Here is a 26,567-nt window from a genome sequence, read left to right on the forward strand (position 1 = left end):
ATGAATGTAGTGCCCTGGTCAGCGCATGAAGACATCAATTGTTCTCAGTCGTCGGTTTCGCGCTGTCGTGGGCAGACGTGTGTGTGTGTTGTGCTTCTTGTTTCTTGCTAATTACCACATGGAGGTAAGTAATTTGTTCCTTGGTGTTTGTGCTCCCGAATTTTTAGTGAAACATTCGCGACCTGTTTCAGCTGTGGTGAAATCAGTTAAATAAGTTCAATTTCGGTAGATTTGCAGGCAACAGTGCTGAATGATGCGACGATCAAATTTGGACAACCAAAAAAGTTTATCTGTTCTCATATAGTCTTCGATAGCTTATAAATAGCCTCAGTGATGATTTAACGTGTGATACAGTTAGAATTTAGGGCTCAAAACTCCGCGGTCAAGCAGCAGTTACGAATGATACCCCTCAGGTTTTAAGCTCAGATCAAGTTACAACAACAGAACGACGTTTTCCTGTTCTTGTGCAGCTTTCGATAGCTTATACAAGCCTCAGTAAGTGACTTAACGTATGATACAGTTAGAATTTAGGGCTCAAAACCCTGCAGTCAAGCAGCAGTTACGAATGATACCCCTCAGGTTTTAAGCTCCGATCAAGTTACAACAACCGAACGACGTTTTCCTGTTCTCGTGCAGCTTTCGATAGCTTATAGAAGCATCAGTAAGTGATTTAACGTGTGATACAGTTGGAATTGAGGGCTCAAAACACTGCAGTCAAGCAGCAGTTACGAATGATACCCCTCAGGTTTTAAGCTTCGACCAAATTACAGCAACCGAACGACGTTTTCCTGTTCTCGTGCAGCTTCGATAGCTTTTACAAGCCTCAATGAGTGATTTAACGTGTGATATAGTTAGAATTTAGGGCTCAAAACCCTGCTGTCAAGCAGCAGTTACGAATGATACCCCTCAGGTTTTAAGCTCCGATCAAGTTACAACAACCGAACGACGTTTTCCTGTTCTCGTGCAGCTTTCGATAGCTTATAGAAGCATCAGTAAGTGATTTAACGTGTGATACAGTTGGAATTTAGGCTCAAAACACTGCAGTCAAGCAGCAGTTACGAATGATACCCCTCAGGTTTTAAGCTCCGATCAAGTTACAACAACCGAACGACGTTTTCCTGTTCTCGTGCAGCTTTCGATAGCTTATAGAAGCATCAGTAAGTGATTTAACGTGTGATACAGTTGGAATTGAGGGCTCAAAACACTGCAGTCAAGCAGCGGTTACGAATGATACCCCTCAGGTTTTAAGCTTCGACCAAATTACAGCAACCGAACGACGTTTTCCTGTTCTCGTGCAGCTTCGATAGCTTATACAAGCCTCAATGAGTGATTTAACGTGTGATACAGTTAGAATTTAGGGCTCAAAACCCTGCGGTCAAGCAGCAGTTACGAATGATACCCCTCAGGTTTTAAGCTTCGACCAAATTACAGCAACCGAACGACGTTTTCCTGTTCTCGTGCAGCTTCGATAGCTTATACAAGCCTCAATGAGTGATTTAACGTGTGATACAGTTAGAATTTAGGGCTCAAAACCCTGCGGTCAAGCAGCAGTTACGAATGATACCCCTCAGGTTTTAAGCTCCGATCAAGTTACAACAACCGAACGACGTTTTCCTGTTCTCGTGCAGCTTTCGATAGCTTATAGAAGCATCAGTAAGTGATTTAACGTGTGATACAGTTGGAATTTAGGGCTCAAAACACTGCAGTCAAGCAGCAGTTATGAATGATACCCCTCAGGTTTTAAGCTTCGACCAAATTACAGCAACCGAACGACGTTTTCCTGTTCTCGTGCAGCTTCGATAGCTTATACAAGCCTCAATGAGTGATTTAACGTGTGATACAGTTAGAATTTAGTGCTCAAAACCCTGCGGTCAAGCAGCAGTTACGAATGATACCCCTCAGGTTTTAAGACCCGATCCGATTTGAACAATCAAACAATATTCTTCTTTTCTCATATGGCCTTTGATAGCTTACAAATGCCACAGTGAGTGATCAGATGGTTTAATTTTCAAAAATTATAGAGGATTTTATAAATGACATTGCCAAAACCTAAGGCTTGCAAATGATAATTACGGAGAGTGAAATGCTATCCAGCATGTTAAAAGCTGCAATCTTGAAGCTTTTTGTTGCCTAAATGCATTTCTTTCTATTGTTTCCAGATGGAACCCCTGTAGCTGACCAAAAAGGCCAGGTCTGTCAGATGCCATATATGAATTGGGTATGGGATAGAGAGAAATATTGGGATTCTATTGGAGAATTGGCATGCCCCTGCTTATGCTACTCCTCACTAGGCCAACCAAAGCAGGCACCCAATTGTTCTCGTGCTGAGCTGACGTATTCGTAACTGACATTCTTTACTGATAATTCTCAGTAATTTCACACTACTCACAATTATGTTTTACTTTCAGTTCAAGTTCTTCAAACAGAGCTGACCCAACAGAAGGCCTCTGGTGGCACACTGTAATCAAGTGTGCCACTCCCACAGGATTATTGCATTGGCCTTTTGCATTCATGCCTGAATGCTGTCCAGGGCATCCCACAGGCACCAGCTGCATGACAATGCCCCACCCCACGGATTGTCTTATGCCAACAGCGTACTCTCGTAGGGAACTATAGACACTAGAAGATGGACTGCTAAGGAATTCTTCAGTAGCTTCATGGTGCACTGGAGAAGAAGCAGCAGACCTGGACGAAGTCAACAAACTGCCCTTATCAGGGCCACCATATGTCTGCCACAATGGCTAGCGTTCTGCTGGTAGAAGAAACCCTGATGGTGATAGAAGATCACTGAACTAACCACAATTCAAGCATGATGGCTACAACAGTGCTGATAGAAAACAATCATTGCAGTTGCAAATGCCATACATTTCACTAAGCACTGTATTTTTGATGACAGTAATATTTAGAGTTGAAGAAGTCATGTTCTGCCACTTTTTGGATGGTCAAAGTATGCATCACAGAACATATTGCTAAGGTGAACAGTATGTGGAACCGACTATAACTCCTGTTATTCATTTGCACAGAAAATATGAAGCAGAAAATGTCGAGGTTGTTGCGAGAGACCTGTACTATGTCTGTTCTATGTCTTTTGCAAAAGCTATCACCGTTTCTCACTGCCCTTTCTCTCTGTACTGTAAAGGTAGTTCTTTTTGTGTAGTCCAATAATACGAGAATTTGAAAAAAGGTCTTTGGGTACTTGACATAATTGTGTGCCAGTCTATATCATTGAACCCCCGAGGCACTGAGGACAAAACTTTACCTAGACAGTATATTTGGGTCCTAAGAACGCCATTGGAGCCACAGGGCATATTGACTTTACACCACATCATGCAGGGCCACAAGGAAAAGAAACGATTGTAGTTACCATAAAACTTTGGTATATCATACATAACATTGTACACAAAAACAGGACCAACATCGTTATTGTGGAGCCGAATAGTGGATAACACCAAAAATTGATAGGCTTACTAGGCTAACGCCAATAAATGGGCGGCCTTCCAAATAGAGTGCTGAAAGTATGAAAAACTACTTACTTACTGTATTTACTTACTGTATTGCTGCCTTAGCTCACAGTTGGAAAAATAAGTATAGAAAATCAAAGAGAAAGAGCTAGCTGGCATATTCACAGTGGGTTATGGCTGCGGGTTTGCTATGTTGTGTTTAATGAGAAGTGCAGAAATTTGGGCTAGTTGGTACATAACTGCAGAAGGGAGAGTATACAGACGGGACAATGGAGGGACAGAGCTGCTTACAACTAAACTATAATGATAAGAAACCCGACGCAGTCGTGTGCGCAGGTGCACTGCTATCCCACCATGTCAAAACAACGAGTACAGTGCTAGACAAATGTTAGAGAACACGCTCCGGCGCATTCCTTCCTCAGAGTGACAGCAAATGGGACCGTACAGACTTAGACATGTGCGTATAGGTAGCCCAGTCACCTGTATGCAAGTCCGTACGATACCATTCGCTGCCAGCTTGTCACTCGGAGGGAGGAGTGTGCCAGAGCATGTTCCATAAACTTTTGTCCAGCACTTTACAAGTATAAAACTGATTAACAATGTAGAGTGGGCTAGTTGGTATGACATCTTAGACTATGGAGCTACAGCAGACAAGGACAATACACCACTCCATAATCAACTGGTTTATTTCTGGAAAAGGAAAATTGAGCGTTGGGATTGGGGGTTTTGAGACGAACTGATTAAAAAGGAACTTTACACCTAGTGGTGATCTTTTCCTGGTGTCCTTGTCTGCCATAGCTCCGTAGTCGAAGTCTGTACAAGTATGTCAGACAAGACCCTCAAAATGACATTTTTAGGCATGTGCAAACAAAACCACCGTAGTGATAAGGGGTGACACAAGTGAAAAAAATGCCTATGATTTGAATAAAAATTCAAGTTTCTTATCCACCAGACAAATAGAAGCTTCAGTAGTACAACTGGAAGAGCCACTTCGACTACCTCTCTTTCGAACTGACAGTTTGCTTTTCTTTTTGGCTGAGTTCTTTCAAAAGCCGGGTTTTAATGTCACTATTTGATATAGTATAAGAATTAGGATGGACAGAAGATCGACTCAATCCTCGCATTAGCTACGTTGTGCTAGTGTACCATACCGCACGCGAATACCAGGTTGCCGTGTCCGTAATTTTGTGAGGTTCGAGAGCCACAAGAACTGCTCGCATGCAGTGTATTCTACCTAACATGGACAGCGCAGCAGCAGTACTGGGGCCAGGCTGAAAACAATGCCTGAAAATCGGTTCTCCTAATTCGTCTTTAAATTTCGAGAGGGTAGCTTCGTTCTCTTTGGTGGCCGAGAGGCCGCGTGTTTGAGATCCCTGTAGATAGGGCAATCGCTTTCGAAACAAGGATCAGAAACATAACGCTGTCCTATATCTGCGCAAAAGCACCATAGCTCATGCACAAAGCAAGTCTTCCAAAGACATGAACGGGTTTTTCCGGGGAACCACCACCGTGGGAAAACAGACACAAGTGCAGGTGGTAAATGTGAATCACGTGTCGCCCCCAAGATTCTTCTAGAATTTCTTTGACAGATGTTCAAAATTTAGTTTGCAGTTTATTGAGTTTATATACGTATATCCAACACCGCAGGTCCCGTGATTTCTGTCCTTTTTTCTTTCTTTCTTTTGTTTATGATTCATTTGCTACAGCAATTCACATATAACATCGACTTAGTGAAAGTACACTTTATGTAGTAATTGTAATTTTTAATGCTTTTCATATCTTAGGGCTCCTCTTTGTTCGGTTTTTCGATAGTTCTGTCTTCCGACTTTCCAGCTTTCTGATAGTTCGGTCTCATGATTTTCGGCATTATATGATTGCCACTGCTCTTGGGCCCCGGATCCCGACAGCCTCGAAATACCCTTATCTCGTGACCACTTCTCCTTCCAACTGGTTACAAAAAGTGAAGTGTCCATAACCAAAGTATATTGATATGCAGATTAAGTAGAAAGGAAGAGGGGCAGATGAAAATGACAAAAACATAAGAGAAGGCGACAAATTGTCTTCGATCAAGGATACTTCTTTATTGATACTAAGGTCACAAAATGATCACGATGATCGGGTATGTTTAGGGTAAATCGTGCAACACAGTCTCCAAAGAAAATGACAAAAATATAGGATAGAGAGGTAGCAAGCGAGCTGGTGGTATAGATCCATAACACAGACAAGCTTGTCGTTTTTTGTCCCCCAGTCTCGGGTTTTTAATTTAGAGATAACCATATATAAAGTAATTGAACCTCTGTATGCAATAAGCAAGCCATGCATGTAATGCAATCCCCTTTCGTGTATTTTTGCTGCAATGACGTCCACATACCAACATGTACCTGCCATAGAAAATTTAGGACCGTATTGCAATTTATTGACCTGTTACAGGAGGGTAAGAAACGAGAAATGTATGTGTGTTAATAGGATGGGCAGCCAGGTCTTGCCCCTTTTCTACACACGCATACAAATGATAGCTTAAATTGAACTGCGGCTTCCACTCGAAAAACACGTTCTTCCTAACTAACACGACTGTGTCGGCAGTGATACTGAGAGTTGTAATCGAAAAGAAATAAGAAAAAAAAAAATGTGAGCACTAAGCTAATAAGTCATACTATGCTGGTCACCTACGATATATTTTCAAGATTGTGCTCGTTTAGCAGCACGATACGCTCGACCTAGACTGCTCTGCAACGCACAGGTGACTTCACCCTACCTGGTTCTTCAGCAATCAAAGTACGACTTGTGAAAGCTGCTTGTATTTGCGCGATAACCCTGTGTGCATGCGGTGTTACATTGGAAAATGATGTATCATGCTCACGGACAATTTCTGCTAACTCACAGACCCAAAAAACACAAACATATATGTTACACATTTTCCATTGCATTAGTCGAGGTAACCCGGCTGCAATTACTTTACCAAATACTCGAAGTTTTTTCGGTTTGGGATTTTTCGACTTATCCCCTTCTTGCATACAGGGGTTCAATCGTCAACTGAAGGGAAACTAAACTAACACTCTACCGAACGCTAATTCTTCCTAAATTAGAGTATGCCGCTTCGGTGTGGGATCCAGGGCAACAGTCACTCATTCACCAACTGGAAATGGTTCAGAACCGTGCTGCACGGTTTATTCTCGGAAATTATAGTCGTACAGCCAGTGTCACTGCGATGAAATCAGCCCTTAACCTATCTTCCTTGACTGTTCGCCGCCAGTTTGCTCGACTCTGTCTGTTCCATAAGATATATTACTACAACGAAACGCTAAAACTCCATTTAATTGCACATCCATCATACGTCTCATCAAGGCTTGATCATCGCCAGAAAGTTGGTGTCCCATCCTGCACTACTAAAACGTGTTTTGACTCATTTTTACCTAAAACCTCACTGGAATGGAATCATCTCCCGGATCACCTTACCTCCATCACTGACGGTAGACAGTTCAGAAAACTGCTTCACGACCACTTGAATGCAGCGTAAGATTATTTAAGCTTTACATATACTAATCTGATTGTCCACCAGTGATACTATCTATGCTCGTGTTTTTGGTTCGTTGTGTTGTTTTTATTATTATTATTATTATTATTATTATTATTATTATTATTATTATTTTATTGTATTCCACATTGTTCCTGCTTTGTTTCAAGCCCCTCCCCTGTTTAATGCTGTAGCCCTGAGGGTAAATAAATAAATAAACTATATACATGCCATCAGCACAAAGCTTGCCTGTCTGTATTTAAAAGAAACACACGGGGCACCAAATTTATGAACGAATCTGTTAGCAGTAAGCAGAACAATGTGCTTCCCATGGAGAAAAACGACATTCCTATACCTAAACGTTGTTCGGCCTAGTTGGGCCGAGCTTGCGAAAAAGAGGGTTCGGCCAAGCTTTGATTGACATCGGCCTTACTCGGGCCAACTGAATACCGCCAACTTTGGGCCAGTATGTGACAAACCGTCCTAACAAACACGGGGACCAGTATGCAATGCCGTTGGGGCCATTGTAGAACCAATCTTGGTTTCTAGTCGGGCATTAGTTGGCTAGATACCGTCCCATGAGGCACCAGCAATGATGGGCCAAGTATGGTCCAAATCTAATAAGGTTCTCAACCAACCATGGTTATGAGGTATCCCATGCATCTTCTGCACCCCTCTACGCGATATTCTATTCTATAGCACCAGTGTGCCTTACAACTGTATCTGGCAGGTGTGTATATTGCAAAAATCAAATCCAAAGGTTGAAAATGCAGCTGCTGGTCGTGTGTGGCCTGTCTTAACATCATTTTGCCGCTATTGGAATAGATATGTATACGTACCAACCTGCTCGATAGCTGTTATTGTCACAGGTTATACACATTACAAACGAGTAGGAAATGGAAATTCCTACTCGTTTAAGTAATGCTCTCCGTGTCATTATGGCTCAATGTATGAAGCTGGTTTTCACCTTGTCTGAAAATAAGTTTACAAGCTGAAGAAAAAATGTAGAAATGGACTTGTGTACATCGAATTGAACGACATAGACTAGCATCGTTGCTTTGTTGTTTCGAGCAGCAGCTGCTGTTTGGGGTTTGGGGTTTACCCCCCCCCCCCCCCAAATTGTAAGTTTGGTTAGTGCATTTGGAAGAGATGATAATGAAATCCTCCTCACCCATGTAAAGTCCCTATAGAACTCCTCCAGAAATATTTTTGGACTAGGCCACTGCTTTGAGCCCAACGCAGTTTACGAACTGCCTTCGCAGGTGACATGACGACGTCAGCCCAAGTTGCAGCGACTTGTGCCAACCAAATACCGATCTCCGGCAGATTTTCGGCAATTTGCACTTTGACTTTTTGTCTAGCTGGACACAACGCTATTGAAAGATGTAACATTCCCATGTAGCATTCCTTTCCTTGCTTTTTTTTTTTCTCTCAATGAACATATCCCCCCTCCCTTGAGTTTGAAGAACCCAGAAGACGACGAGGACGATACAAGACTCAAATACGAACTAAAAAAAATTTTATGAGTACATCAGTTCTCTCGCACTATATTAATTTGTTCATACATGATCATTGTTTTCAATATAGTAGTGTGGTATTGCAGCGAAATTGTGAAAGCTCCTCGTGACATATTGCACCCGGACTATTTCCACACGCATAGGTGTCAACTTGTATTCTTCGAAATCTGAAATATTCCTCATATTTTCTTGATATCTTTACATTTTTACTGCAGGACCGGTTCCCAAGCGTAGGAAAGTGTACAGTTTGGTGGATGCCAGAAAATTGTAATTGCGGGAAGAATCATATAATGACAATAATTGTTGTATATGTATATTTTTCCTTTTATTAAATCGGTTAGACGTTCGGCGTCGTGGTGTGTATCTCTCTCTTCCTTTGTGCTGTTTTTACACCGTACCATCTATCCCAAGTGTCTGCGTTAGTTTGGTTACATTTGTAAATTTGAAACTTATTCATCTCTAACTAACTGTCGTTCATCTCTCAGGCTAACCTGGCACGATATACTTTCAGTGAATAGCAGCAGGATGCTCTTAAGTTGACCACCTGGCCATGTTTTCTATCAAATTCCCCAAAGTTCTGGATTCTGCAGAGGATTTGACAAACCCGGATTTGAAATGGGATTTGATTTGGCATGAAAAAAGGCAAATAAGCAAGGAAGATGCTTTCACTTTGTTTTCCATAATATTAAACGGGCATAGTACTCGAGTTAAAAGGGGTGCATACAGATTCGCCCTACTTTGGATTGTGCATGTACGTACGCGATCCGCCCGAAATGTTTTAAATGCAGGAACTAGAGAGGGTTCAGAATATTGCGGCTAGATGAGTTGCATGGATGTTAGTATAAGCGAGATAAAGTCCAGATTAGGTTGGGATAGTTTGTCGACAAGGAAACAACAGTTACGTTTGCAATTTTTAGATAAGGTTACTACTAATAAAATTAGTATGACAAAGGAACCTCCTTTAATTACTTGGAACCTCCATCGTACATCTCATCGAGATTGATCATCACAGGAAAATTTAGCCCAACGGATGTATAGAGCTGATTTGTTCGGGACCTGAGTACGTGTTGTTTTATATACATGTGTGCTTTTCAGTTTTTCTTTGCTGTACTTATTGCTTACTTTTATTTGTATGTATCCCCGCCACAGTAATGTCGTAAGGCGTTGTTGCGTAATAGCAGAAATAAATAAATACAGAAAAAACTGTAATTCTGGATACATATAATGATTTCATTTGCTTCTCGAAAAAGAGTTGACTTTAACCCCATTTGTTTCATCAAATTCATATCACTGGCGTGAGGTCCCTCATGATGACCCATGAGAAACATAGCGGTGATGCACAGTACCCCTGACAAATTACAAAGTGCTTCGCATGCTTCCGATACACTTTCAACGTTTCGAATATGAGCGGGCTTCTATAGCCATGACGGCTTCAACCTTCAACACACAAACCCAACAAACTACAAAGCAGGCAAAAAGTTCCCAGTATTTCAACAACGCGAAAAAGATCGTCCGTGCAACATTCGTGTGAAAGAACAGGCCTATTAATAAACAGTACAACAAAAATAGATGAAATTGAAATAATGGCTTCATTTTTCCCGCGGAGGCAACTAGAATGCAAGGCGTCCCACACAGCAGCCAATGAGAAGTAGGAGCTACATTTTTGCGCGGAAGCACCTGGAAGAGTGAGTGACGCGGCAATGATACCCCTCAGGATCTAGCGTCTTGTGCTGTACGGCTGGCTGTGCTGTACCACAGGGAGGCGCTAGATCCTGAGGGGTATCATTCGTTGTGTTCGTACGCCTCGCCGGCGGTGGCTATGAATGTAGTGCGTAGTGCCCTGGCGTGTGGTCAGCGCATGAAGACATCAATTGTTCTCAGTCATCGGTTTCGCGCTGTCGTAGGTGGACGTGTGTGTGTTGTGCTTCTTGTTTCATGCAAATTGCCACATGGAGGTAAGTAATTTTAGTTCCTTGATGTTTGTACTCCCGAATTTTTAGTGAAACATTCGCGACCTGTTTCAGCTGTGGTGGAATCCGTTAAATAAGTTCAATTTCGGAAGATTTACAGGCAACAGTGCCGAATGATACTCCGATCAAATTGGGACAATCAAAAAACGCATATCTGTTCTCATATAGTCTTCGATAGCTTATAAATAGCCTCAGTGAGTGATTTAACGTGTGATACAGTTAGAATTAAGGCTCAAACCCCTGCAGTCAAGCAGCAGTTACGAATGATACCCCTCAGGTTTTAAGCTCCGATCAAGTTGCAACAACAGAACACAGCTTTCCTGTCCTCATATAGCCTTCGATAGCTTATACAAGCCTCGGTGAATGATTCAGCGTGTGATACAGTTAGAATTTAGCGCTCAAAACCCTGCAATCAAGCAGCAGTTACGAATGATACCCCTCAGGTTTTAAGCTCCGATCAAGTTGCAACAACCGAACGACGTTTTCCTGTTCTCGTGCAGCTTTCGATAGCTTATAGAAGCCCCAGTGAGTGATTTAACGTGTGATACAGTTAGAATTTAGCGCTCAAAACCCTGCAGTCAAGCAGCAGTTACGAATGATACCCCTCAGGTTTTAAGCTCCGATCAAGTTGCAACAACAGAACACAGCTTTCCTGTCCTCATATAGCCTTCGATAGCTTATAAAAGCCACAGTGAGTGATGTAACATGTGATACGGTCAGAATTTAAGGCTGAGAAATCCGCAATCAAGCAGCGGTGTCGAGTGATACCGCTCAGGTTTTAAGCTCCGACCTGATTTGAACAACCAAACAACGTTTTCCTGTCCTCGTATGGCCTTTGATAGCTTAGAAATGCCACAGTGAGTGATCCGATGGTTTTCTTTTCAAAAATTGTAGAGGATTTTATAAATGACACTGCCAAAATTTAAGGCTTGCAAATGATGATTACGGAGAGTAAAATGCTATCCAGCATGTTAAAAGCTGCAAACTTGAAGCTTTTTGTTGCCTAAATACATTTCACCCTGTTGTTTCCAGGTGGAACCCCTGTAGCTGACCAGAAAGGCCAGGACTGTCAGATGCCATATATGAATTGGGTATGGGATAGAGAGAGAAGTATTGGGATTCTATTGGAGAATTTGCATACCCCTGCTTATGCTAGTCCTCACTAGGCCAACCAAAGCAGGCACACAATTGTTCTCGTGCTGAGCTGACAGATTTGTAACTGACACTGTTTACTTATAATTCTCAGTAATTTCACACTACTCACAATTATGTTTTACTTTCAGTTCAAGGTCTTCAAACGGAGCTGACCCAGCAGAAGGCCTAGGGTGGCATACTGTAATCAAGTGCGCCACTCCCACGGGATTATTGCATTGGCCTTTTGCATTCATGCCTGAATGCTGTCCAGGGCATCTCACAGGCACCAGCTGCGTGACGATGCCCCACCCCACGGATTGTCTTATGCCAACAGTGTGCTCCCGTAGGGAACTATGGACACTATGAGATGGACTGTGGACATGCTAAGGAATTCTTCAGTAGCTTCATGGTGCACGGGAGAAGAAACAGCAGACCTGGACGAAGTAAACAAACGGCCCTTGTCAGGGCCACCATATGTCTGCCACAATGGCTAGCGTTCTGCTGATAGAACAAACCCTGATGGTGATAGAAGATCACTGAACTAACCATGACTCAAGCACGATGGCTACAACAGTGCTGATAGAAAGCAATCAATGCCATACATTTCGTTAAGCACTATATTTTTGATGACAGTAATATTTAGAGTTGAAGGAGTCATGTTCTGACACTTTTTGGATGGTCAAAGTATGCATCACAGAACACATTGCTAAGGTGAACATTATGTGGAACCGACTATGACTCCTGTTATTCATTCGCACAAAAAATATGAAGCAGAAAATGTCGAGGTTGTTGTGAGAGACCTGTACTACGTCTTTTGCATAAGCTATCACCGTTTCTCGACAAAAGTGACGTGGAGAATGTACTGGTTGCCTCCATTTTTCCCCTTTCTCTCCGTACTATAAAGGTAGTTCTTTTTGTGTAGTCCAATAATACGAGAATTAGAAAAAAGGTCTTTGGGTGTACTTGACATAATTGTATGCCAGTCTATATCATTGAACCCCCGTGGCACTGTGGACAAAACTTTACGAGACAGTATATTTGGGTCCGAAGAACGCCATTGGAACCACAGGGCACATTGACTTTAGACCACATCATGGAGGGCCACAAGGAAAAGAAACGACTGTAGTTACCATACAACTTTGGTATATCATACATAACATTGTACACAAAAACAGGACCGACATAGTTATTGTGGAGCCGGGTAGTGGATAACACAAAAAATCAACGGGCTTACTAAGCTAACGCCAATAAATGGGCGGCCTTTCAAATAGACTGCTGAAAGTGTGAAAAACTATTCGACCTTCACAAAGGTTTAGGAGAATGTTCAGGAGCACTCCAAATTATCCATTTACTTACTGTATTGCTGCCTTAGCTCACAGTTGGAAAAATAAGTATGGAAAAAGAGAAAGAGCTAGCTGGCATATTCACAGTGGGTTATGGCTTCGGGTTTGCTATGTTGTGTTTAATGAGAAGAGCAGAAATTTGGGCCAGTTGGTACATAACTGCGAAAGGGAATAAGCGCATACAGACGGGACAATGGAGAGACAGAGCTGCTTACAACTAAACTAGTTATAATGATAGGAAACCCGATGCAGTCACGTGCGCAGGTGCATTGGTATCCCACCATGTCAAAACAACAAATACAGTGCTAGACAAATGTTAGAGAACATGTTCCGGCGAATTCCTTCCTTAGAGTGACAGTGAATGGGACCGTACAGACTTACATGCGCGTATAGGTAGCCCAGTCACCCGTATGCAAGTCCGTACGATACCATTCACTGCCAGCTTGTCACTCAGAGGGAGGAGTGTGCCAGAGTATGTTCCATAAACTTTTGTCCAGCACTTTACAAGTATAAAACTGATTAACATTGTAGAGTGGGCTAGTTGGTATGATATCTTAGACTATGAAGCTACGGCAGACAACACACCACTCCACAATCAACTGGTTTATTTCTGGAAAAACAGAAAAGGAAGGTTGAACGTTGGGATTGGGGGTTTTGAGATGACCTGATTAAAAAGGAACTTTACACCTAGTGGTGATCTTTTCCTGCTGTCCTTGTCTGCCATAGCTCCGTTGTCAAGAAGTCTGTACAAGTATGTCGGACAAGACCCTCAAAATGACATTTTTAGGCATGTGCAAACAAAATCACCGTAGTTATAAGGGGTGATGCAAGTGAAAAAAATTCCTATGATTTGAATAAAAATTCAAGTTCCTTATCCATCAGAAAAATAGAATCTTCAGTAGTACAACTGGAAGAACCACTTATTTCAGCCACTTCGACTGCCTCTCTTTCGAACTGACAGTTTGCCTTTCTTTTTGGCTGAGTTCTTTCAAAAGCCGGCTTTTAATGTCACTATTTGATTTAGTATAAGAATTAGGATGGACAGAAGATCGACTCAATCCTCGCATTAGCTACGGTGTGCTAGTGTACAATACCGCACGCGAATACCAGGTTGCCGTCTCCGTAATTTTGTGAGGTTCGAGAGCCTGTTCGAACTGCTCGAGAACTGCTCGCATGCAGTGTATTCTACCTAACATGGACAGCGCAGCAGCAGTACGGCGGGCCATGCTGAAAACAATGCCTGAAAATCTGTACTCCTAATTCGTCTTTAAATTTTTCGAGAGGGTAGCTTCGTTCTCTTTGGCGGCCAAGAGGCCGCGTGTTTGAGATCCCTGTAGATAGGGCAATCGCTTTCGAAACTAAACAACAAGAATCAGAAAAGTAACGCTTCCTATATCTGCGCAGAAGCACCATAGCTCATGTACAAAGCAGGTTGGTCGGTGGTTGGTTGGTTGGTAAAACAACAAGAGGAGATTGAATTCGCGCAAGCGAATTCTGCTACCCCCCAAAAAGGTCTTCCAAAGGCATGAACGGGTTTTTCCGAGGAACCACCACCGTGGGATAACAGACACAAGTGCAAGTGGTAAATGTGAATCATGTGTCGCCCCAAGATTTTTCTAGGATTTCTTTGAGAGACGTTCAAAATTTAGTTTGCAGTTTATTGAGTTTATATACGTATATCAGCACCGCGGGTCCTGTGATTTCTGTCCCTTTTTTTTTATGATTCATTTGCTACAGCAATTCACATATAACATCGACTTAGTGAAAGTATACTTTATGTAGTAATTGTAATTTTAATGCTTTTCATATCTTAGGGCTCCTCTTTGTTCGGTTTCTCGATAGTTAATTCTGTCTTCCGACTTTCCAGCTTTCTGATAGTTCGGTCTCATGATTTTCGGCCTTATATGATTGTCACTGCTCTTGAGCCCCGGATCCCGACAGCCTCGAAATACCCTTATGTCGTGACCGCTTCTCCTTCCAACTGGTTACAAAAAGTGAAGTGTCCATAACCAAAGTATGTTGATATGCAGATTAAGTAGAAAGGAAGAGAGGCAGATAAAAACGACAAAAACATAAGAGAAGGCGACAAATTGTCTTCGATCAAGAATACTTCTTTATTGATACTAAGGTCACAAAATGATCACGATGATCGGGTAAGTTTAGGGCAAATCGTTCAACACAGTCCCCAAAGAAAATGACAAAAATATATACACAGTACCGAGAGGATAGAGAGGTAGCAAGCGAGCTGGTGGTGTAGATCCATGACACAGACAAGCTTGTCTGTGTTTGTCATTTTTTGTCCCCCCGTCTCCGGTTTTTAATTTAGAGATAACCATATATAAAGTAATTGAACCTCTGTATGCAGTAAGCAATCCATGCATGTAATGCAATCTCCTTTCGTGTATTTTTGCTGCAATGACATCCACATACCAGCATGTACCTGCCATATAAAATTTATGACCGTATTGCAATTTATTGACCTGTTACAGGAGGGTAAGAAACGAGAAATGTATGTGTGTCAATGGGATGGACAGTCAGATCTTGCCGCTTTTCTACACACGCATACAAATGATGGCTTAAATTGAACTGCGGCTTCCACTCAAAAAACAAACACGTTCTTCCTAACTAACACGACTGTGTCGGCAGTGATACTGAGCGTTGTAATCGAAAAAAAAAAAAAACATGTGAGCACTAAGCTAATAAGTCATATTATGCTGGTCACCTACGATATTATTTTCAAGATTGTGCTCGTTTAGCAGCGCGATACGCTCGACCCATGCTGCGCTGCACCGCACAGGTGACTTCACCCCAGGGGCAGATCAAGAATTTTCCCGGGGGTGGGGGGTGGGGGTCCGCTATGGAGAAGTGCCAGGTGCATGCTGGGATTGATCTATTGAACCCTATGTTCAAGTCTGGAATTGAGGGGGGGTCAAGACATCCGGACCCCCCTCCCCCTTAAATCCTCCCCTGCTTCACCCTACCTGGTTCTTCAGCAATCCAAGTACGACTTGTGAAAGCTGCTTGTATTTGCGCGATAACCTTGTGTGCATGCGGTGTTACATTGAAAAATGATTTATCATGCTCACGGACAATTTCTTCTAAGTCACAGACCCAAAAAACACAAACATATATGTTACACATTTTCCATTGCATTAGTCGAGGTAACCCGGCTGCAATTACTTTAGCAAACACTCACTTGAAGTTTTCTAGTTTTGGAATTTTTCGACTTATCCCCTTCTTGCTTACAGGGGTTCAATTGTCAACTGAAGGGAAACTATATACATGCCATCAGCACAAAGCTTCCCTGTGTGTATTTAAAAGAAAACAAAAATGAAAGAAAAGAAACACACGGGGCACCAAATTTATGAACCAGAGCGGGACGAAGAATCTGTTAACAGTAAGCAGAGCAATGTGCTTCCCTTGGAGAAAAACGACATTCCTATACCTAAACATTGTTCGGCCTAGTTGGGCCGAGCTTGCGAAGAAGAGGGTTCGGCCAAGCTTTCATTGACATCGGCCTTACTCGGGCCAACTGAATACCGCCAACTTTGGGCCAGTATGTGACAGACCGTCGATCCTAACAAACACGGGGACCAGCATGCATTGCCATTGGGGCCATTGTAGAACCAAGCTTGGTTTCTAGTCGGGCATTAGTTGGCTAGATAGCGTCCCATGAGACACCAGCAATGATGGGCCAAGAATGGTCCAAATATAATATCTCAACCAACCATGGTAGGTATCCCATGCATCTTCTGCACCCCTCTACGCGATATTCTATTCTATAACACCAGTGTGCCTTACAACTGTATCTGGCAGGTGTGTATATTGCAAAAATAAAATCCAAAGGTTGAAAGTGCTGCTGCTGGTTGTGTGTGGCCTACCATCGTTTTGCCGCTATTGGGATACATATGCATACGTACCAACCTGCTCGACAGCTGTTATTGTCAAAGGTTATACACATTACAAACGAGTAGGAAATGGAAATTCCTACTCGTTTAAGTAACGCTGTCCGTATCACTATGGCTCAATGTATGAAGCTGGTTTTCACCTTGTCTGGAAATAATTTTGCAAGCTGAAGAAAAAATGTAGAAATTGACTTGTATACATCGAATTGAACTACATACACTCTAAATCTTTTCACACCTTTAAAGGTGTAATAGCGTGCATGGCGCACGCCTTTTTAGGTGTAATTTCGGTAACATCATAATGGAGCACGGTTTCCCACAACTTTTCTTTACTCGAGTGTTGTCTGTCCTCCAAAAATTCAGTCTTGCAACATCTCAACATTGTTCAACAGTGTTGTAGACACTTGCGCGTGCTCGATTATCGATAACGATGCATATATGCATTAGATCGTACATATCCAAGACATTATGAAAGCGAGATTTGCACTGACACTTGATCTTTAGTAATGTTTTCCGAATTTTGTAAAATATCATCCTGGAGATGCAATGTTACGCAACCAGATTGAATGTGCATAGCGCACACCTTTAAAGGCGTGAAAAAGTTTACAGTGTAGACTAGCATCGTTGCTTGTTGTTTCGAGCAGCAGCTGCTGTTTTGGAGTTTCCTCTCAACGCTGGGCCAATATTGGCCCGCATTTATATGCCGGTGTTTGGGGGTTTAACCCCCCCCCCCCCAAAAAAAAAAAAATAAAAGAAATTGTAACTTTGGTTAGTGCATTTGGAAGAGGGAGATGATAATGAAATCCTCCTCACCCATGTAAAGTCCCCATAGAACTCCTCCACAAATATTTTTGGGCTAGGCCACTGCTTTGAGCCCGACGCAGTTTACGAACTGCCTTCGTAGGTGACAATATGACGACGTCAGCCCAAGTTGCAGCGACTTGTGCCAACCTAATACCGATCTCCGGCAGATTTTAGGCAATTTTCACTCGGACTTTTTGTCTAGCTGGATACAAGGCTATTGAAAGATGAAACATTTCCTTGAGTTTGAAGAACACAGAAGACGACGAGGACGATACAAGACTCAAATACGAACTAAAAAAAAATGTTATAGAGTACATCAGTTTTCTTGCACTATATTAATTTGTTCATACATGATCATGGTTTTCAATATAGTAGTGTGGCACTGCAGCGAAATTGTAAAAGCTCCTCGTGACATATTGCACCCGGACTGTTTCCACACGCGTGTCAGCTTGTATTCTTCGAAATCTGAAGTATTCCTCATATATATTCTTGATACCTTTAACTTTTTACTGCAGAACCGGTTCCGAAGCGTTGCGTGCCTGTACATTAGAAAAAAAGAAAGAAAAAAAAAGGCGAAAAACAAAAAAAGAGCTAGTAAAGTGTACAGTTTGGTGGAAGATGCCAGAAAACTGTAATTGCGGGAAGACATTACATAAGAAATAATTGTTGTAGATGTATATTTTTCCTTTTATTAAATCGGTTGGACGTTCGGCGTCGTGGTGTATATCTCTCTCTTTCTTTGTGCTGTTTTTACACCGTACCAACTACCCCAAGTGTCTGCCTTACTTTGGATGCATTTGTAAGTTTCAAACTTCGTGTGTTTTATTATTCATCTCCGGCTAACCTGACACGATATACTTTCAGTGAATAGCAGCACGACGCTCTTAAGTTGAGCACCTGGCCATGTTTTCTACCAAATTCTCCAAATTTCTGGATTTTGCAGAGGATTTGACAAACCCGGATTTGAAATGGGATTTGATTTGGCACGAAAAAAGGCAAATAAGCAAGAAAGATGCTTCACTTTGTTTTCCATAATATTAAACGGGCTAGTACTACGGGATGCATACATTACTATGGTTCGGCCTACTTTGGATTGTGCATGTACAGTATGGGATCCGCAGGAAATGTTTTTAATTCTGGAGAGGGTTCAGAATATTGCGGCCAGATGAGTTGCATGGATGTTAGTATAAGCGAGATAAAGTCAAGATTAGGTTGGGATAGTTTGTCGACAAGGAGATAACAGTTGCGTTTGCAGTTTTCAGATAATATTATTCATGATAAAATTAGTATATGTCAAAGGAACCTCCATCGTACATATCGAGATTGATCATTGCAGGAAAATTCCGCCCAACGGATGTATAGAGCTTATTTTTTCGGGGCCTGAGTACCTGTTGTGTTAGTAATGTGTGCTTTTTAATTTTTCTTTTTGTATGCTGTACTTATTGCTTACTTTTATTTGTATGTATCCCCGCCACAGTAATGTCGTAAGGCGTTGTTGCGTAAGAGCAGAAATAAATAAATACAGAGAAAAAAACTATAATTCTGGATACATAATGACTTCATTGCTTTTCGAAAATAAAGACTTGACTTAAATCCGATTTGTTCCATCAAATCCATATCACTGGCGTGAGGTGCCTCATGATGACCCGTGATAAACATAGCGGTGATACAAATGCTGACAAATTAGAAAGTGCTTCGCATGCTTCAGATACACTTTCAACGTTTCGAATATGAGCGGGGTTCATAGCCATGACGGCTTCAACCGGTTTCAACGACTTCAACCTTCAACACACAAACCCAACACACTACAAAGCAGGCAAAAAGTTCACAGTATTTCAACAACGCGAAAAAGATCGTCCGTGCAACATTCGTGTGAAAAAACAGGCCTATTAATAAACAGTACAACAAAAATAGATGAAATTGAAATAATGGCTTCATTTTCCCCGCGGAGGCAACTAGAATGCAAGGCGTCCCACGCAACAGCCAATGAGAAGTAGGAGCTACATTTTTGCGCGGAAGCACCTGAAAGAGTGAGTGACGCGACAATGATGGTGGTGGTGGTGGTGAAAGGGCTCGCCGTTGTCGGCCTCACAGATGTGGGCAATGTCACGACTGACGCCCTGGGGGAATGTGCGTCCTGGGCCGACTTCTAAGGGAACACGCGACAATGATACCCCTCAGGATCTAGGGTCTTGTTGAACCACAAACAAGACGCTTTGACGCGTCACTCACTCTTTCAGGTGCTTCCGCGCAAAAATGTAGCTCCTACTTCTCATTGGCTGCTGTGTGGGACGCCTTGCATTCTAGTTGCCTCCGCGAGAAAAATGAAGCCATTATTTCAATTCGATCTTTTTTTGTTGTGCTGTTTATTAATAGGTCTGTGCTTTCACACGAATGTTGCACGGACGGTCTTTTTCACGTTGTTGAAATACTGGGAACTTTTTGCCTGCTTTGTAGTTTGTTGGGTTTGTGTGTTGAAGTAAAGGTTGAAGTCGTTGAAAGCGGTGTAGCCGTCATGGCTATCCATGACTTGAAAGCCCGAGACGAGGTAGGGACGAAAACAGACACACACAAATACGGTCTCAACGTACGGTCAAAGACGGTCTGTGTGTGTCTGTTTTCGTCCCTACCTCGTCTCGGGTTTTCAAGTCATGGATCGTCACCACCAGCTCGCTTGCTACCTAACTTTCCTTTCGTTGTCATGGCTATAGAAGCGCGCTCATATTCGAAACGTTGAAAGTGTATCTGAAATTCTGAAGCATGCGAAGCACTTTGTAATTTGTCAGGGGCACTGCGTGCATCACCGCTATGTTTGTCATGGGTCATCATGAAGCACCTCACGCAAGTGATATGGATTTGGTGCAACAAATCGGATTCAAGTCAACTCTTTATTTTCGAGAAGCAAATGAAATCATTATGTATCGAGAATTATAGTTTTTTTCTCTGTATTTATTTATTTCTGCTCTTACGCAACAACGCCTTACGACATTACTGTGGCGGGGATACATACAAATAAAAGTAAGCAATAAGTACAGCATACAAAAAGAAAAATTAAAAAGCACACATTACTAACACAACAGGTACTCAGGCCCCGAAAAAATAAGCTCTATACATCCGTTGGGCGGAATTTTCCTGCAATGATCAATCTCGATATGTACGATGGAGGTTCCTTTGACATATACTAATTTTATCATGAATAATATTATCTGAAAATTGCAAACGCAACTGTTATCTCCTTGTCGACAAACTATCCCAACCTAATCTTGACTTTATCTCGCTTATACTAACATCCATGCAACTCATCTGGCCGCAATATTCTGAACCCTCTCCAGAATTAAAAACATTTCCTGCGGATCCCATACTGTACATGCACAATCCAAAGTAGGCCGAACCATAGTAATGTATGCATCCCGTAGTACTAGCCCGTTTAATATTATGGAAAACAAAGTGAAGCATCTTTCTTGCTTATTTGCCTTTTTTCGTGCCAAATCAAATCCCATTTCAAATCCGGGTTTGTCAAATCCTCTGCAAAATCCAGAAATTTGGAGAATTTGATAGAAAACATGGCCAGGTGCTCAACTTAAGAGCGTCGTGCTGCTATTCACTGAAAGTATATCGTGTCAGGTTAGCCGGAGATGAATAATAAAACACACGAAGTTTGAAACTTACAAATGCATCCAAAGTAAGGCAGACACTTGGGGTAGTTGGTACGGTGTAAAAACAGCACAAAGAAAGAGAGAGATATACACCACGACGCCGAACGTCCAACCGATTTAATAAAAGGAAAAATATACATCTACAACAATTATTTCTTATGTAATGTCTTCCCGCAATTACAGTTTTCTGGCATCTTCCACCAAACTGTACACTTTACTAGCTCTTTTTTTGTTTTTCGCCTTTTTCTTTCTTTCTTTTTTTCTAATGTACAGGCACGCAACGCTTCGGAACCGGTTCTGCAGTAAAAAGTTAAAGGTATCAAGAATATATATGAGGAATACTTCAGATTTCGAAGAATACAAGCTGACACGCGTGTGGAAACAGTCCGGGTGCAATATGTCACGAGGAGCTTTTACAATTTCGCTGCAGTGCCACACTACTATATTGAAAACCATGATCATGTATGAACAAATTAATATAGTGCAAGAAAACTGATGTACTCTATAACATTTTTTTTTAGTTCGTATTTGAGTCTTGTATCGTCCTCGTCGTCTTCTGTGTTCTTCAAACTCAAGGAAATGTTTCATCTTTCAATAGCCTTGTATCCAGCTAGACAAAAAGTCCGAGTGAAAATTGCCTAAAATCTGCCGGAGATCGGTATTAGGTTGGCACAAGTCGCTGCAACTTGGGCTGACGTCGTCATATTGTCACCTACGAAGGCAGTTCGTAAACTGCGTCGGGCTCAAAGCAGTGGCCTAGCCCAAAAATATTTGTGGAGGAGTTCTATGGGGACTTTACATGGGTGAGGAGGATTTCATTATCATCTCCCTCTTCCAAATGCACTAACCAAAGTTACAATTTCTTTTTTGTTTTTTTTTGGGGGGGGGGTTAAACCCCCAAACACCGGCATATAAATGCGGGCCAATATTGGCCCAGCGTTGAGAGGAAACTCCAAAACAGCAGCTGCTGCTCGAAACAACAAGCAACGATGCTAGTCTACACTGTAAACTTTTTCACGCCTTTAAAGGTGTGCGCTATGCACATTCAATCTGGTTGCGTAACATTGCATCTCCAGGATGATATTTTACAAAATTCGGAAAACATTACTAAAGATCAAGTGTCAGTGCAAACAACGCCTTACGACATTACTGTGGCGGGGATACATACCAATAAAAGTAAGCAATAAGTACAGCATACAAACAGAAAAATTAAAAAGCACACATGTATAAAACAACACGTACTCAGGTCCCGAAAAAATCAGCTCTATACATCCGTTGGGCTAAATTTTCCTGTGATGATCAGTCTCGATGAGATGTACGATGGAGGTTCCAAGTAATTAGAGGAGGTTCCTTTGTCATATACTAATTTTATCATTAATAATCTTATCTAAAAATTGCAAACGTAACTGTTGTCTCCTTGTCGATAAACTATCCCAACCTAATCTTGACTTTATCTCGCTTATACTAACGTCCATGCAACTCATCTAGCCGCAATATTCTGAACCCCCTCTAGTTCTTGAATTAAAAACATTTCGTGCGGATCCGGTACTGTACATACACAATCCAAAGTAGGGCGAATCATAGTAATGTATGCATCCTTTTTAACTCGAGTACTAGCCCGTTTAATATTATGAAAAACAAAGTGAAGCATCTTTCTTGCTCATTTGCCTTTTTGTTGCAAAACTCAAATCCCGTTTCAAATCCGGGTTTGTCAAATCCTCTGCAAAATCCAGAAAATTGGGGAATTTGGTAGAAAACATGGCCAGGTGGTCAACTTAAGAGCGTCGTGCTGCTATTCACTGAAAGTATATCGTGTCAGGTTAGCCGGAGATGAATAATAAAGCACACGAAGTTTCAAATTTACAAATGTAACCAAACTAAGGCAGACACTTGGGGTAGTTGGTACGTCTCTCCATTGTCCCGTCTGTATGCTCTTATTCCCTTTTACAGTTATGTACAGCTTCGTCCAAACTTAACTTGAACACGGCGCCGGCCTACGAAGCAAGAGGGACGACACCCTAGCGGCTCTAACTGGAATTATCGGGAGAGAGCGTTGAGGCAGTTGAGGGCTGTCCTACTCGCATCACGGGGGTGCCCGTCTGAGAACTGGTGCTCCGCTTCGAACAGGCGCTTCCTTTTACGTGGATATTTGTTATCTGCACAGCGTTCCAGTCTGTTCTGGAGATTACTGCGGGTGATTGAAATCTTCGCCATCTGATAGTTATTGTCCGCGCCGTTAGCAACTTTGTCGTTGGAATGCGTCATATTGCTGTAGTGGCGTCACATTGATTGGAATTAAGCAATAGAATGAAAGCAATGGAATAATAATACACGTAAATGCATTATGCTGGAAATAATGTTGTTGCTTAAAGCACCGCATTCCGTGCGACGTTGTATCATATGTTCGCGATGGCCAGCCAGTTGACAAGCTTGTTCCATTCTCCCAGTGATTCCCCTTGTGTCGCAGTGTGCTAGCGAAGAGGTTAAACATGTTAACTAAATAATGTGGAGTAGCCGGCGCTTTTATGAGTGCTACCCTTTATTTATTTCTTCAAACAACAACAACGAGGATGAGCAGCTTGCTATACGTCGAAATAATTTATGGCAAAGAACGTCTTGTAGAACGTCGTAAGAATGGAATTTTCCATGCGACATCACAATGTGGTTACTTGCTCGCATCATTCACATATTCACTGTCCATTACCACTTCCATGCTGCTTCAAGAATAACTCGGGTTCGTTATGCGAGTGAAGTTATCTTGTAGCGCTTGAACGCACAAAGCTTCTCCCGCGCAGTTAATAGCAAGGAAACGGCAGTTTTGAGGCAGCTGATGTTGCTTCACAGCGATCAGCGGTATCAGGTGGCACAAGGTCACGTAATCACTACAAACCAGCTGAAGCTTTGCGTCTCCTATCATTACCCATTCGAAGCGGAGCACCAGTTCTCAGACGGGCACCCCCGTGATGCGAGTAGGACAGCCCTCAACACTCTCCCCCGATAATTTCAGTTAGAGCCGCTAGGGTGTCGTCCCTCTTGCTCCACAGGCCGGCGCCGTGTTCAAGTTAAGTTTGGACGAAGCTGTACCAACTGGCCCAAATTTCTGCACTTCTCATTAAAAACAACATAACAAACCCGAAGCCATAACCCGCTGTGAATATGCCAGCTAGGTCTTTCTCTTTGAGCTCTCTCTGTGAGCTAAGGCAACAATACAGTAAGTAAATGGATAATTTGGAGTGCTCCTGAACATTCTCCCAAACCTTTGTGAAGGTCGAATAGTTTTTCACACTTTCAGCGCTCTATTTGAAAGGCCGCCCATTTATTGGCGTTAGCCTAGTAAGCCCATTAATTTTTTGTGTTTTTCAGTAATGAATTGTGCACACTATCCAGCTCCACAATAACTGTGTCGGTCCTATTTTTGCGTACAATGTTATGTATGATATACCAAAGTTTTATGGTAACAACAGTCGTTTCTTTTCCTTGTGGCCCTCCATGATGTAGTCTAAAGTCAATGTGCCCTGTGGCTCCAATGGCGTTCTTCGGACCCAAATATACTGTCTCGTAAAGTTTTGTACTCAGTGCCACGGGGGTTCAATGATATAGGCTGGCACACGATTATGTCAAGTACACCCAAATACCTTTTTTTCAAATTCTCGTATGATTGGACTACACAAAAAGAACTACCTTTACAGTATGGAGACAAAGGGGAAAAAAGGAGGCGTCCAGTACATTCTCCACGTTACTTTTGTCGAGAGACGTTGATAGCTTTTGCAAAAGACATAGAACAGACATAGTACAGGTCTCTTGCAACAACCTTGACATTTTCTGCTTCATATTTTCTGTGCGAATGAATAACAGGAGTTATCGTTTGTTCCACATACTGTTCACCTTAGCAATATGTTCTGTGATGCATACTTTGACCATCCAAAAAGTGGCAGAACATGACTCCTTCAACTCTAAGTATTACTGTCATCAAAGATACAGTGCTTAGCGAAATGTATGGCATTTACAACTGCAATGATTGCTTTCTATCAGCACTGTTGTAGCCATCGTGCTTGAGTTATGGTTAGTTCAGTAACCTATCACCATCAGGGTTTGTTCTATCAGCAGAACACTAGCCATTGTGGCAGACATATGGTGGCCCTGACAAGGGCCGTTTTTACTTCGTCCAGGTCCACTGTTTCTTCTCCAGTGCACCATGAAGCTACTGAAGAATTCCTTAGCATGTCCACAGTCCATCTTCTAGTGTCCATAGTTCCCTACGGGAGCACGCTGTTGGCCTAAGACAATCTGTGGAGCATCGTCACGCAGCTGGTGCCTGTAGGATGCCTGGACAGTATTCAGGCATGAATGCAAAAGGCCAAATCAATAATCCCATGGGAGTGGCGGACTTGATTACAGTATGCCACCAGAGGACTTCTGCTGGGTCAGCTCTGTTTGAAGAACTTGAAGTGAAAGTAAAACATAATTGTGAGTAGTGTGAAATTACTGAGAATTATAAGTAAAGAGTGTCAGTTACAAATCCGTCAGCTCGGCACGAGAACAATTGGGTGCCTGCTTTGGTTGGCCTAGTAAGGACTAGCATATGCAGGGGTATGCAAATTCTGCAATAGAATCCCAATACTTCTCTCTCTATCCCATACCCAATTCATATATGGCATCTGACAGTCCTGGCCTTTCTGGTCAGCTACAGGTGTTCCACCTGGAAACAACAGAAAGAAATGCATTTAGGCAACAAAAAGCTTCAAGTTTGCAGCTTTTAACATGCTGGATAGCATTTCACTCTCCATAATCATCCTTTGCAAGCCTTAAATTTTGGCAGTGTCATTTATAAAATCCTCTACAAATTTTGAAAAGTAAACCATCTGATCACTCACTGTGGCATTTCTAAGCTATCAAAGGTCATATGAGGACAGAAAAACGTTGTTTGGTTGTTCAAATCGGGTCGGAGCTTAAAACCTGAGCGGTATCAATCGATACCACTGCTTGATTACGGGTTTCTGAGCCTTAAATTCTGACTGTATCACATGTTACATCACTCACTGTGGCTTTTATAAGCTATCGAAGGCTATATGAGGACAGGAAAACGGTGTTCTGTTGTTGATATTGTATCAGAGCTTAAAACCTGAGGGGTATCATTCGTAACTGCTGCTTGACCGCAGGGTTTTGAGCCCCCAAATTATAACTGTATCACACGCTGAATCATTCAGTGAGGCTTGTATAACCCATCGAAAGCTGCACGAGAACAGGAAAACGTTGTTCGGTT

The 26,567-nt window shown here is 42.2% G+C and overlaps 1 protein-coding gene and 2 long non-coding RNA genes across 5 annotated transcripts in view; 2 read left to right on the plus strand and 1 right to left on the minus strand.

The window, feature by feature from the left end:
* Positions 1-26,567, minus strand: part of LOC135391477 (transmembrane protein 94-like) — a 587,105-nt gene that overhangs the window by 399,757 nt on the left and 160,781 nt on the right. The window lies entirely within an intron of this gene.
* LOC135391476 (uncharacterized) lies at positions 73-7,133 on the plus strand. Its single transcript, XR_010421962.1, has 3 exons — positions 73-124; positions 2,160-2,191; positions 2,409-7,133. It is a non-coding gene; the product is annotated as an uncharacterized LOC135391476 (long non-coding RNA).
* Positions 10,381-13,752, plus strand: LOC135393080 (uncharacterized). The gene is made up of 3 exons (XR_010422435.1): positions 10,381-10,447; positions 11,495-11,553; positions 11,746-13,752. It is a non-coding gene; the product is annotated as an uncharacterized LOC135393080 (long non-coding RNA).

The sequence above is a fragment of the Ornithodoros turicata genome, chromosome 4, assembly GCF_037126465.1.
Source record: "Ornithodoros turicata isolate Travis chromosome 4, ASM3712646v1, whole genome shotgun sequence".
Taxonomy (NCBI): Eukaryota; Metazoa; Arthropoda; class Arachnida; order Ixodida; family Argasidae; genus Ornithodoros; species Ornithodoros turicata.